Here is a 14734-nt window from a genome sequence, read left to right on the forward strand (position 1 = left end):
CTCTCTCTCTCTCTCTCTCTCTCTCTCTCTGTATTAAGCTATATAGTTTCTCTGATTCTCTGCCTGGTCTTTTTTTTTCTTTTCTTCTTCCCCGCCCCTGTCATTTCTCTTTGTATGGGATAAGGCTTCTTCCAGCACCACTGCCTTTTTAAATTTTTTCCAGGGTTACTTCAATGAACAAATCAAAGCATACCTTGTGGAGGGTCCCAACCACCACTACAAGTTGGGAGATAAAGCAACCAAAGTCACAACAATGGACAACGCACAACACACTCCGAAAACACCTCCTGAAGAGCCAGGCCCTATACAGTGTATGATCCCTTTTTAATACATCAGTGCTCACAGCTGCAGGACACATAACAAGCTATTAAAACATGTAAAAGATGGAAAACTAGCCAAAACGATGAAATGGAAGAATTCTCCTCAAGAGAAATTCCAGGAAGAAATGACAGCTAGAGAATTACTTAAAACAAATATAAACAATATAATTGAGCAAGAATTTACAAAAATGGTCATAAGATTCATCACTGGGCTTGAATAAAGCATAGAAGACAGAAGAGAATCTATTACTGCAGAGATCAAGGAACTAAGAAATAATCATGACAAATTAAGAAATGGTGTAAATGATGTACAAAATAAACTAGATGCAGTGACAGCAAGGATGGAGAAGGAGAAGGGAGACTAAGTGAAATAGAAGATAAAATTAAGGAAAATGATGAAGCCAAGAAAAAGACAGATAAGAAAAAACTAGATCACAAGGAGAGAATTAGAGAACTAAGTGACTGAATGAAACATAATAATATCCATACACAGGAGTTCAAGAAGGAGAGACAGAAAGGGGCAGAAGGTTTACTTGAACAAATTATAGCTGAGAACTTCCCTAATTTGGGGAAGGAAGTAGACATCCAGGAGGCTCAGAGAACTCCCTTAAGATTTAACAAGAATAGGTTTTCTCCACAGCATATCACAGTGAAACTAGCAAAATTCAAAGAGAGAATTCTGAAAGCAGCTATGGACAAACCAGCCTTAACCTACAAGGGTAGACACATATGGGTAGTAGCAGACCTGTCCACTGAAACTTGGCAGGTCAGAAGGGAGTGGCAGGAAATATTCAATGTGCTGAATAGGAAAAATAATGCAGCCAAGAATCCTTTATCCTGCAAGGTTGTCAGTCAGAATAGAAGGAGAGATAAAGGCTTTCCCAAACAAACAAAAACTGGAGTTCATGACCACTAAACCAGCCCTGAAAGTGATCCTAAAGGGGACTCTGTGAATGGAATGCTGCCAAGACTACAAAGGACCAGAGACATCACCACAAGCATGAAATTTACAGATAACACAATGACACTAAATCCATATCCTTCAATAATAACTCTGAATGTAAATGGACTAAATGCCCCAGTCAAAAGACATAGGGTATCAGAATGGATTAAAAAAAAAAAAGATCCATCTATATGTTGTGTACAAGAGATTCACTTTAGACCTGAGGACACCTTCAGATTGAAAGTAAGGGGACAGAGAACAATCTTGCATGCTACTGGAAATTAAAAGAAAGCTGGAGTAGCCATACTTATATCAGACAAACTAGACTTTAAACTAAAGGCTGTAACAAGAGATGAAGAAGGGCATTATATCGTAATCACAGGGTCTATCCATCAAGAAGAGCTAACAATTGTAAATGTTTATGCCCCCAACTGGAGATAAGCCAAATATATAAATCAGTTAATCACAAACATAAGCAATCTTATCGATAAGAATACGGTAACTGCAGGGGGCTTTAATACTCCACTTACAACAATGGACAGATCATGTAGGCAAAAATCAATAAAGAAACAATGACCTTGAGTGATACACTGGACCAGATGGACTTGACAGATATATTCAGAACTTTTCATCTAAAAGTAGCAGAATACACATTCTTCTCAAGTGCACATGGACCATTCTCCAAGATAGATCACATACTGGGTCACAAAACAGCCTTCAATAAACACAAAAGAATTCAGATCATACCATGCATATTTTCAGATCACAACGCTGTGAAATGAAATCAACCACAAGAAAAAATTTGGAAAGCCTCCAAATGCATGGATGTTAAAGAACATCGTACTAAAGAATAAATGGGTCATCCAGGCAATTAAAGAAGATATTTAAAAATATATGGAAGCAAATGAAAACATGACAATCCGAACTTTCAAATGCAGCAAAGGCAGTCATAAGAGGAAAATACATTGCAATCCAGGTCTACCTCAAGACACACACACACAAAAAAACCCAAATACAAAACCTAATCTCACACCTAAAGGAGCTAGAAGCAGAAAGCAAAGAAACCCCAAAGCCAGCAGAAGAGAAATAATAAGATTAGAGCAGAAATAAATAATGTAGAATACAAAAAACGGCAGAACAGATCAATGAATCCCAGAGCTGGTTTTTTGAAAGAATAAACAAAACTGATAAACCCCTAGCCAGACTTTTCAAAAAGAGAAGGGAGAGAACCCAAATAGATAAAATCACAAATGAAAGAGGAGAGATCACAACCAACACCACAGAAATACAAACAATTATTAGAGAATACTGTGAAAAATGATATGTCAACACACTGGACAACCTATAAGAAATGAACAAATTCCTAGATACCCACATACTACCAAAACTCAAATGGGAAGAAATAGAAAATTAGAACAGGCCCATAACCAGCAAAGAAAATTGAACCAGTTATCAAAAATCTCCCAACAAATGAGTCCTGGACCAGATGGCTTCCTAAGGGAATTCTACCAGACATTTAAAGCAGAGATAATACCTATCCTTCTCAAGCCATTCCAAAAAAACAGAAATAGAAGGAAAGCTTCCGGACTCATTCTATGAAATCAGCATTACCTTGATTCCCAAACCAAAGAGAGAACCCACTAAAAAGGAGAATTACAGGCCAATATTCCTGATGAACATGGAACCAAAAATTCTCAACAAGTACTAGCAAATTGAATTCAACAGTATATTAAAAGAATTATTCACCATGATCAGGTGGAATTCATTCTTGGTCTGCAGGGCTGGTTCAACACTTTCAATCAATACATCACATTAGTAGAAAAAAGGATAAGAACCATATGATCCTGTCAATAGATGCAGAAAAAGCATTTGACAAAACGCATCCTTTCTTAATAAAAACCCTCAAGAAAGTCAGGATAGAAGGAACATACCCTAACATCAGAAAAGCCATATATGAAAAGCCCACCGCTAATATCATCCTCAATGGGGAAAAACTGAGAGCTTTCCCCCTAAGATCAGGAACACGAAAGGGATGTCCACTCTCACCATTGTTGTTTAACATAGTGTTGGAAGTCCTAGCCTCAATAATCAAAAAACAAAATGGCATCCAAATTGGCAAAAAAGAAGTCAAACTTTCACTTTTCACAGATGGCATGACACTTTACATGGAAAACCCAAAAGACTCCACCAAAAAACTGCTGGAACTGATACATGAATTCAGCAAAGTCACAGGATACAAAATCAATGTACAGAAATCAGTTGCATTTCTATACACCAATAACGAAGCAACAGAAAGAGAAATCAAGAAGTTGGTCCCATTTACAACTGCACCAGAACCATAAAATACCTAGGAATAAACCTAACCAAAGATGTAAAAGATCTGTATGCTGAAAACTATAGAAAAGTTACGAAAGAAATTGAGGAAGACACAAAGAAATGGAAAAACATTCCATGCTCATGGATTGGAAGAACAAATATCGTTAAAATGTCAATACTACCCAAAGCAATCTACACATTCAATGCAATCCCAATCAAAATTGCCCCAGCATTCTTCTCAGAGCTAGAACAAACAATCCTAAAATTTGTATGGCACCACAAAAGACCCTGAATAGCCAAAGTAATGTTGAAAAAGAAAACCAAAGCAGGAGGCATCACAATCCCAGACTTTAGCCTCTACTACAAAGCTACAATCATCAAGACAGTGTGGTATTGGCACAAAAACAGACATAGACCAATGGAATAGAATAGAGAACCCAGAATTGTACCCACGAATGTAAGGCCAACTCATCTTTGACAGAGCAGGAAAGAGTATCCAACAGAAAAAAGACAGTCTCTTTAGCAAATGGTGCTGGGAGAACCGGACAGCAACATGCAAAAGAATGAAACTGGACCATTTTCTTACACCATACACGAAAATAAACTCAAAATGGATAAAAGACCTAAATGTGAGACAGGAAACCATCAAAACTCTAGAGGAGAAAACAGGCAACAACCTCTTTGACCTCAGCCACAGCAACTTCTTACTCCACACATCTCTGAAGGCAAAGGAAAAAAAAAGCAAAAATAAATTATTGGGACCTCATCAAGATAAAAAGCTTCTGCACTGCAAAGGAAACAATCAACAAAACTAAAGAGCAACTAAAGGAATGAGAGAAGATATTTGCAAATGGCATATCAGATAAAGGGTTAGTATTCAAAATCTATACAGAACTTACCAAATTCAACACCCGAAAAACAAGTAATCCAGTGAAGAAATGGGCAGAAGACATGAATAGACACTTATCCAAAGGAGATATCCAGATGACAAATAGACACATGAAAAGACGCTCAACATCACTCACCATCAGGGAAATATAAGTCAAAACCACATTAAGATATCACCTCACACCCGTCAGAGCGGCTAAAATTAACAGCTCAGGAAACAACAGATGCTGGCGAGGATGTGGAGAAAAGGGAACCCTCTTGCACTGTTGGTGGGAATGCAAACTGGTGCAGCCAGAAAAGTGTGGAGGCTCTGCAAAAAATTAAAAATAGAACTACCCTACGACCCAGCAATAGCACTACTAGGAAATTATCCAAAGGATACAGGAGTGCTGATTCATAGGGGCACATGTACCCCAATGTTTACAGCAGTGCTATCAACGATAGCCAAATTATGGAAAGAGCCCAAATGTCCATCAACTGATGAATGGATAATGAAAATGTGGTTTATATATATAATGGAATACTACTTGGCAATGAGAAAAAATGAAATCTTGCCATTTGCAACAACGCGGATGGAACTGGAGGGCATTATGCTAAGTGAAATAAGTCAGAGAAAGACAGATATCATATGTTTTCACTCATACGTGGAATTTGAGACTTAACAGAGGACCATGAGGGAAGGTAAAGGGAAAAAAATAGTTTCAAACAGAGAGGGAGGCAAACAAACCATAAGAGACTCTTAAATACAGAGAACAAACTGAGGGCTGATGGGGGGGGGGGGGAGGTGCGGGGGAGAGGGGAAAATGGGTGATGGGCATTGAGGAGGGCACTTGTTGGGATGAGCACTGGGTGTTGTATGTAAGCAAGGAATCATGGGAATCTACTCCCAAAGTCAAGAGCACACTGTATACACTGTATGTTAGCTAACTTGACAGGAAATTATATTTTAAAAAATAAATACATATATAAAAATAAACGGCTACTTCTTGCAAATACATATGTACATACATACATACATAAAAGGTTATCTTTCAAAGAGTGAGCTACTGAAGCAGATATTGGATAACTATCTTTCAAAGATGTTATGGATGTTTTCTACAAAACTGTCATTAAATCTCTTTTGAATCAAAAATTTTGATTCCTTGGAACCTATAAAAATATTAAGGATTTGGATTTTATTTCATTGAACATTTTTTTTTTCAACGTTTATTTATTTTTCGGACAAGGATTTGGATTTTAAAAAGATGGAGTTTATGTGGTGGTTGGTGAGAAATGGAAAAACTGTGTGTCTCCAGTCCCCCTATTGCTGAATATTATTTTTGCAGAAGTCCCATGCAACTAAATATAGGTTGTGGCAACCTGCCAATGACTCAAAGATACTCCTCCTCCTGCCAAGAAAATATCTCAGAATCAGCCCCTTAGAGTTTCCCCCTGAATAATTCCAGTGAAGCATACTCTTGGCAAGAAGCAGCTAACTTGGGGCACCTGGGTGGCTCGGTGGGTTAAGCGTCCGACTCTTGATTTCAGCTCAGGTCACGATCTCACCGTTCATAGGATGGAGCCCCACGTCGAGCTCCTTGCTGACAGTGTGGAACCTGCTTGGGATCCTCTCTCTGTCCCTCCCCTGATCACACTCTCTCTCCTTCTCTCTCTCAAAAACACATAAACATTTAAAAAAAACTTGTCCCTCTCTGTCCCAAAAATAAATAAACGTTGAAAAAAAAAATTAAAAAAAAAAGGGGGCGCCTGGGTGGCGCAGTCGGTTAAGCGTCCGACTTCAGCCAGGTCATGATCTCGCGGTCCGGGAGTTCGAGCCCCGCGTCAGGCTCTGGGCTGATGGCTCAGAGCCTGGAGCCTGTTTCCGATTCTGTGTCTCCCTCTCTCTCTGCCCCTCCCCCATTCATGCTCTGTCTCTCTCTGTCCCAAAAATAAATAAACGTTGAAAAAAAAATTTTTTTTTTTAACTTTTTAGGGCACCTGGGTGGCTCAGTCGGTTAAGCATCCGACTTCAGCTCAGGTCATGATCTCACAGTCTGTGGGTTCAAGTCCCATATCAGGCTCTGTGCTGACAGCTCAGAGCCTGGAGCCTGCTTCCGATTCTGTATCTCCCTCTCTCTCTGTCCCTCCCCTGCTTGTGCACATGTGAGCACTCGCGCTCTCTCTCTCTCTCTCTCTCTCTCTCTCTCACAAAAATAAATACATAAACAGCAAAGACACATCTGATTAACATCACCAAGCTATGTCTAAGCTCCTGAGCATAGATTAATGTAATAATTCACCTTTATTTGTACTTTTCTTCAGGCTTTGAGATAAAAATGGACATATAACTTTGTGTAAGTTTAAGGTGTACAATGTGATAATTTGATATATGGATATATTGTGAAATTATTACAACAGAGTTAGTAAATACCTCCATAACTTCATATAATTGCCCTTTCTTTTTTTGTAGTGAAAACATTTAAAATCCATTCTCTTAGCAAATTTCAATTATATAACACAGTATTTGACAATATCAGACTATACTCACAATGCTATACAGTAGATCTCCAGAACTCGTTAATCTTAGAGCTGGCAGTGTGCACCCTGTGACCAACATCTCTCTATTTCCCTTGGCTCCCGGTCCCTGGCAACCATGATTCACTCTATGAGTTCAGTTTCTTTAGATTCCACATATAAATGAGATCATACAGTATCTGTCATTTTTTCCAGCTTTGTGGAGATACTATTGAAATATAAAAAATGTAAGTTTAAGATGTATACGGTAATGATTTGATACACATATATATTGGAAAATGAATACTACCATAGGGTTAGTTAACACATCCATCCCTTCACGTGACTGGTCTACACTCTTAACAACTGCCAAGTATATAACACAATAATGTTATTTGACACACAAGCAAAGGCAACAAAAGCAAAAATAAACAAGTGGGGCTGCAGCAAACTAAAAAGCTTGGACACAGCAAAGCACAGACCACCGATCAGTAATACCTCTCTCCCGGGGCGTTAGATCAAAAAAGAAAAACCAGTAGTTAAGAACAAGAGGAATCTGGAATATCTTGTTCCATCAGATATAAAGGAACTGAATAATTATTTTTCACATCACCAAAACGGGTGACCCGTTGAGATTCCCAGCCTCGGTCCCCCCGCAAAGATCAACAGCTATCCATGAACAAAAAAAACTGCTCTAGGAGAGCTGTGAAGTCTACTTCAGAAACTTTAGCAACACAGTGGAACAAAAAACCTGAGAATAACCACACAGGAAGAGAACAAACAGCTTCATTTTGCCTGCACTTTCCCACCCTCCCACCCCGGACCACCCAAGGCAACACTGCTCAGCACCAAGAGGGTTCTTGCCAGCTGGAAAGAGTTCTCCTTACCAGGAAAGGGAAACATGGGGTGAATGATCAGCCTCCCTAGCCTTTCAGAGCGCTCCAAGAAGGTCTCACTTCAGTTTCAACCCACCCAGACTGGCAGAGCCGAGTTGCATAGCATCAGCTAGGAACAAGGAAGAAAAGCAGAAGCTACCAACAGCAGCCACACATGGTCACGGGTCACATTTCACAGCTCGGCGACATGATCCGCAGAAAACCCAGATTGTGCCACTGCAAAAACTAACGACCACGGCAGACTCCCTGTAGATTTCACCAGCGTTTGCCTCACAGATACTCACATTTGCTGACACCAGACATCCGAGTCCCTCCCCGTTCCAACACCTCTCCGTGCACACCACCCCCACCCCCCACCAGAGCCCCTGAACCACACCAGCAGTCAACCATGGCCTCTGCAGCTGTTCCAATACAAGATGCTAGCATGGACCCCAGAGGATTACCCCAAACGTCATGTGTGCACTGAAGTGTAGCTTGCACGTGGCCAGCCTGATGCACTTGCACGTGGCCAGCCTGATGCCTATCACTGGCCACCACTACCGTGCACACACCCAGAGGGGGAGACCATGCAACTAGAGGAGAACGCACCAACGGCCCAGGCTGTTGCCGGTGAGCCCAAAGCTGGCTCCCACCCTTGCGGCCTGCCCTGGCCCCCACTACTCCATGTGGCTGCAACTGGTCCTCACTGCTTAACTGGCTCTCACAGCTGGTCCCCACAGCCAAGTGTGTGCATACCACAAGCCCCAGCCACCACCACTGCCTGCCCTGGCCCAAACTGCCGGGGTCTCCAAAACAAGTGTCAAAAAGGAGTGTCAATGCCGTGGACCCCAACGGTCTGAGCCAAAGACACATCATGCCCCACCCCATCTATGGCACAACTACACATCCCAGCAGTTGGCACCCTGCACCACTAGAACTGGGGTCATAGCATGCTCTAGCATATGCCCACCCACAGACAAATGCCTTCCCTTAGGGAAGTTAGGCCATAGGTCTAGAAGAGGGGCTGTTTCTTCAAATATTCAGACAACTATACTAGGCTACAAGGATAATGAAGAATCAGGGAAATATGCAGGGAAGTACAGTAAACCTCTAGTAACTAGCCCCAAAGAAATGGCGATCTAGGAATTACCTGACAAAGAATTCAAAATAATTGTTCTAAAGATGCTCAGAGAGCTGTAAGAGAACTGGGAGAAACAATTTCATATAAGAAAAACAATACAAGAAAAAAGAAGTCCAACAGAGATCATAAGAAAAAATCAGAAATTTTGTAGCTGAAGAATTATCACTGAAGACATTCAACAGAAAGCTTCAACAGCAGCCTTCACCAAGTAGAACAAAGAATTTTGATCTAGAAGATAGATGAAATGAAATCTAGAGAGCAAAAAGAAAAAAGATGACAAGAGAGGAATAAAGTCTACAAGACTTATCGGAAACCATTAAAACAAACACACATCATTGGAGTCCCAGGATACAAAAACCTCTTTAAAGAAATAATGGCTCTTTAAAGAAATAAAGAAAGCTCTTTAAAGAAATAATGGCTAGGGGCGCCTGGGTGGCTCGGTCAGTTGAGTGACCGACTTCGGCTCAGGTCATGATCTCATGGTTTGTGAGTTCAAGCCCCGCATCAGGCTCTGTGCTGACGGCTCAGAGCCTGGAGCCTGCTTCAGATTCTGTGTCTCCCTCTCTCTCTGCCCCTCCCCTACTCATGCTCTGTCTCTCTCTCTCCGTCTCAGAAATAAACATTAAAAAAAAAAAGAAAAGAAAAGAAATAATGGCTAAACATATCCCAAACCTAGAGAGAGAATTGGACATTCAAATTCACGAAGGAAGACATCACCACAAAAATGCAATTCAAAATGATCTTCTGCAAAGAAGAACAAAGGTAGAGGTATCACAATTCCAGATTTCAAGATGTACTACAAAGCTGTAGTCATCAAAACAGTAGGGTACTCGGGTGCCTGGATGGCTCAGTCAGTTAAGCGTCTGACTTTGGCTCAGGTCATGATCTCACGGTTCAAGAGTTCGAGCCCCACATCCAGCTCTGTGCTGACAGCTCAGAACCTGGAGCCTGTTTTAGATTCTGTGTCTCCCTCCCTCTCTGCCCCTCCCCTGCTCATGCTCTGTCTCTCTCTCTCTCAAAAAAAGTAAATAATAAACATCTTAAAAATTAAAAAAAAAAAAGGAAAAGAAAAGCACAGAGAAGAAATATGCAGTCTTCTCTGTGGCACTTAAAAAAAAAAAAAGAAAGAAAGAAACAGTACGGTACTGGCACAAAAACAGACACATAGATCAATGAAATGGAATAGAGCATAATATGGTCAATTACTTTATGACAAAGAAAGCCATGGATATACAGTGGGTAAAAGACCATCTCTTCAACAAATGGTGCTAGGAAAACTGGACAACTACATGTAAAAGAATGAAACTGGAACACTCTTATACCATACACAAAAATAAACTCAGGTTAAAAACCTAAGTGTGGGGGTGCAGGGGGCTCAGTTGGGTGAGTGTCAAGCTCTTGATGTCCACTCAGGTCATGACCCCAGGGTCCTGGGATTGAGCCCCCATGTCAGGCTCTGTGCTGAGCAGGGAGCCTGTTTGAGATTCTCTCTCTTTCTCCCTCTGCCCCTCTCCCCAGTTTGTGCTTCCTCTCTTTACAAGTAAAAATAAAAGGGGGGCACCTGGGTGGCTCAGTTGGTTAAGCATCTGACTGTGGCTCAGGTCATGATCTCACGATTCGTGAGTTCGAGCCCCACATGGGGCTCTGTGCTGACAGCTCGGAGCCTGGAGCCTGCTTTGGATTCTGTCTCCCTCTCTCTCTGCCCTTCCCCCACTTGTGCTCTCGCTCTTGCTCCTCTCTCTCTCTCTCTCTCTCTCTCTCTCAAAAATAACCAACCGGTTAAAAAAAAAAAAAAAAAAAAAAAAAAGAAAGGTGTACCCGGGAGGTTCAGTCAGTTAAGCATCTGACTTTGGCTCAGGTCATGATCTCATGGTTCATGGGTTCGAGCCCCACGTCAGGCTCTGTGCTGATAACTCAGAGCCTGGAACCTGCTTTGGATTCTGTGCCTCCCTCTCTCTCTGCCCCTCCCCTGCTCACTCTCTGTCTCTGTCTGTCTCTCAAAAATAAACATTTTTTTTTAATTTTTTAAAAGTAAAAATAAAAAATAAATAGGGATGCCTGGGTGGCTCAGTTGGTTAAGCATCTGACTTCAGATCATGATCTCATGGTTTGTGGGTTCAAGCCCTGCATCGGGCTCTGTGCTGACAGCTCAGAGCCTGGAGCCTGCTTCAGATTCTGTGTCTTCCTCTCTCTCTGTTTCTCTCCTACTCTCTCTCTCGCTCTCTCTCAAAAATAAATAAACATTAAAAAAATTGTTTTAATTTAAATAAATAAAAACCTAAATATGAGACAGGAAACCATAAAATTCCCCACAAAAAAAAACATAGGCAATAATTTCTACATCGGTTATAGAAACCAGCATGCTCAAGGTATGTCTCCTGAGGCAAGGAAAACAAAAGCAAAAATAAACTATTGGGACCACACCAAAATAAAAAACTTCTGCACAATGAAGGAAACAAATCAACAAAATGAAAAGGCCACCTACTGACCCGGAGAAGAAATCTGCAAATGATATATTCAATAAGGGGTTAAAATCCAAAATATATAAAGAACTACAACTCAATACCCCCCCCCAAAAAAAAATCCTATTAAAAATGGGCAGAGGACCTGAATATTTTCTAAAGAAGACATATGTATGTTTTCATCAGAGAAATGCAAATCAACACCACAATGAAATATCACCTCATACCTGTCAGAATGGCTAGAATCAAAAAGACAAGAAATAACATGGGGAGAAAAAGGAAGCCTCGTGCACCATTGGTGGGAATGCAAATTGGTACAGCAACCGTGGAAAACAGTATGGCGGCTGCTCAAAAAAATTAAAATTAGAAATAGTGTATGATCCAGTAATTCCACCACTGGGAAAACAAGAACACTAATTCACCCCTTAAGGGGCACCCCTTATGTTTATTGCAGCATTGTTTACAGTAGCCAAGAAATGGAAGCAACCCAAGTGTCTACCAATAGATAAATGGATAAAGAAGATGTGGGGTGTGTGTGTGTGTGTGTGTGTGTGTGTGTATAATGGAATATCCCACAGCTGTAAGGAAGAAAGAGATCTTGCTATTTGTAATATGGATAGCCCTAGAGCATATAATGCTAAGTGAAGTAAGTCAAACAGACAAAGGCAAATACCATATGATTTTATTCGCATGTGGAATTTAAGAAAAACAAACAAACAAAGAGACAAAAAATAAAAAATAAAAAGACTCAAATACAGAGAATAAACTGGTGGTAGCCAGAGGGGAGGTCGGTGGGGGGATAAGCAAAATAGATAAAGGGGATTAAAAAGTATGAACTTCCAGCTACAAAAAAAAATAAGTCACAGAGATGAAAAGTACAACACAAGGAATACAGTCAACAACATTATAATAACATGGTTTGGAGACACATGGTGACTATACTTCTCGTGCACTGAGTAATATGTACAACTATTGCATCATTACGTGGTATACCTGAAACTAATAAAACACTGTGTGTTAATACTTCAATTAATAAAATAAATTATCTTCTCCAGGACACATTATGATAAAATTGTCTAAAATCAGAAACAAAGAGAGGATTTAAAAAGCAGCAAGAGAAAAAATATCTCTCTCACACAAAGCCATAAGCAGATTTGCCAGTAGAATCCTTGCAAGCCAGGAGAGAATGGGGTGATATATTCGTGTTCAAAGTGCTGAAAGAAAGAAACAGTCAACCAAGAATATTTTACCCACCAAAATTATCATTCAGAAATGAAGGTGAGGGGCGCCTGGGTGGCTCAGTCAGTTGAGTGTCTGACTCTTGATTTTGGCTCAGGTCATGACCCCTGGGTCATGGGATCAAGCCCTGCATCAGGATCCATGCTCAGCTTGGGATTCTCTCTCTCTCTCTCCCTCTCTCTCTCCCTCTTCCTCTCTCTCTCTCTCTCTCTCTCTCTCTCTCTCTCTTTGTCTCTCTCTCTCTCTCCATCTCTCTCCCCCTCTTCCTCTCTCTCTCTCTCTCTCTCTCTCTCTCTCTGTCTCTCTCTCTCTCTCCCTCTCTCTCCCCCTCTTCCTCTCTCTCTCTCTCTCCCCCTCTTCCTCTCTCTCTCTCTCTCCCTCTCTCTAAAATAAATTTTTTTTAAAAGTTTAAAAATGAAGGTGAGAGAAAGACTTTCCCTAAGAAACATTAGTTGAGGGTGCTCATCACTACTAGACTTGCTTTATAATAAATGCTGAAAGGAATTCTTCAAGCTAAAATGAAAAATTGCTCGTTAGTAATATGAAAGTATTCAACACACTGGTAAAGATAAGCCTATAGCTATATTCACTTAATTCTAGCATAAAGGTTAAACACAAAGGCATTAAAAACAGCTATAGCTAGAATAATTAAATAGATATACAATATAACAAGAGGTAAATAGTGACATCAAAAACATAAAAGGGGGAATAAAAGGGTAGAGTTTTTGTATGCAAAGTTAAATTGTTATCAGCATAAAAGACTATTTCATATATGTGTATACACATACATACATACATATATATGGTGCTTTATGGAAGTTTCCGAGCCTACAGTAGAGTCAAAAACATTAAGAGAGGGGCATCAAAGCATACCACTACAGAAAATCATCAATTCACAAAAGAAGGCAGCAAGAGAAGAAGAAAGGAACAAGGGAACTACAAAACAAAAAAAACAATTTTAAAAATGGCATTAGTAAATCCTTACCTGTCAATTACTCTAAATGTAAATGGATTGAATTCCCCAATGAGAAGACATAAAGTGACTAGATGGATAAAAAAACCAAGACTCAACTATATATAACCTACAAGACACCCACTTCAGTTTTAACGATACACATAAGTGAAGAGTGAATGGATGGGATAAGATATTCCACACAAGTAGAAACCAAAGGAGAATGGGATGGCGATCCATATACCACAAAACAGACTTGAAGCCAAAAATGGTAACAAAAAAATAAAGTCATTAAATAATGTCAAGAGGATATAACAACCCCAAATATATATGCACCCAACAGCAGAGCACCTAAATATATTAAGTAAATACTAACAGATTTGAAGGGAGAAATAGATGGTACAGTAATAGCAAGAGACTTCAGTATACCACTTTCAACAACGGATGGATCAACCAGATAGAAAAATCAACAAGAAAATGTTGGACTGCAGCCACTCTTCAGACTAAAGGACCTAACAGACATATACAGAACGTTCCATCCAACACCAGTAGAATACACATTCTTCTCAAGTGCAAACATAACATTCTCCAGAACAGATCGTATGTTAGATCAAAAAAAAGTCTTAGGAAATTTAAAAAGACTGAAATGTTCTCCAACCACAATAGTATGAAACTAGAAATCAGTAATAGAAGAAAACCTAGAAAATTCATAAATATATGAAAATTAACACATTCCTGAATAACCAATACATCAAAGAAGTCAAGCAGGAAATCAAAAAATATCTTGAAACAAAAGTAAAAACACAACATACCAAAACCTATGCAAGGCTACAAAAGTAATTCTAAAAGATAAGTTTCTGGCGGTACATTCTTACATTAAGAAAAAAGAAACATCTCAAATAAATAACCTCACTACACCTCATGAAATTAGAAAAAGAAAAACACACTAAGCCCAGAGTTAGTGCAAAGAATGAAATAACAAGAGTCAAAATGAAAATAAATGAAACAGAGACCAGAAAAACAATAGAAAAGATCAACAAAACTCTGCTGGTGCTTTGAAAAGATAAAATTGCCTTGCCTTTAGCAAGACAGAGAGAAAAAGGAG

At 39.9% G+C, this 14734-nt stretch overlaps 1 protein-coding gene across 3 annotated transcripts in view; it reads right to left on the reverse strand.

The window, feature by feature from the left end:
- CLEC4A (C-type lectin domain family 4 member A) overlaps window positions 1-8164 on the reverse strand; it is a 40611-nt gene extending 32447 nt beyond the window's left edge. For 2 of the 3 annotated variants that reach the window (XM_043561468.1, XM_043561466.1), the window contains exon 1: window positions 6995-7686. The gene's annotated coding sequence lies outside the window, so the exon portion shown is untranslated. Of the gene's footprint in view, window positions 1-6994; window positions 7687-7847 lie in introns of those variants that run through there. The other variant, XM_043561467.1, reaches the window with a different exon arrangement.
- Window positions 8165-14734: the final 6570 nt, after the last annotated feature.

The sequence above is a fragment of the Prionailurus bengalensis genome, chromosome B4 (assembly GCF_016509475.1).
Source record: "Prionailurus bengalensis isolate Pbe53 chromosome B4, Fcat_Pben_1.1_paternal_pri, whole genome shotgun sequence".
Lineage (NCBI taxonomy): Eukaryota > Metazoa > Chordata > Mammalia > Carnivora > Felidae > Prionailurus > Prionailurus bengalensis.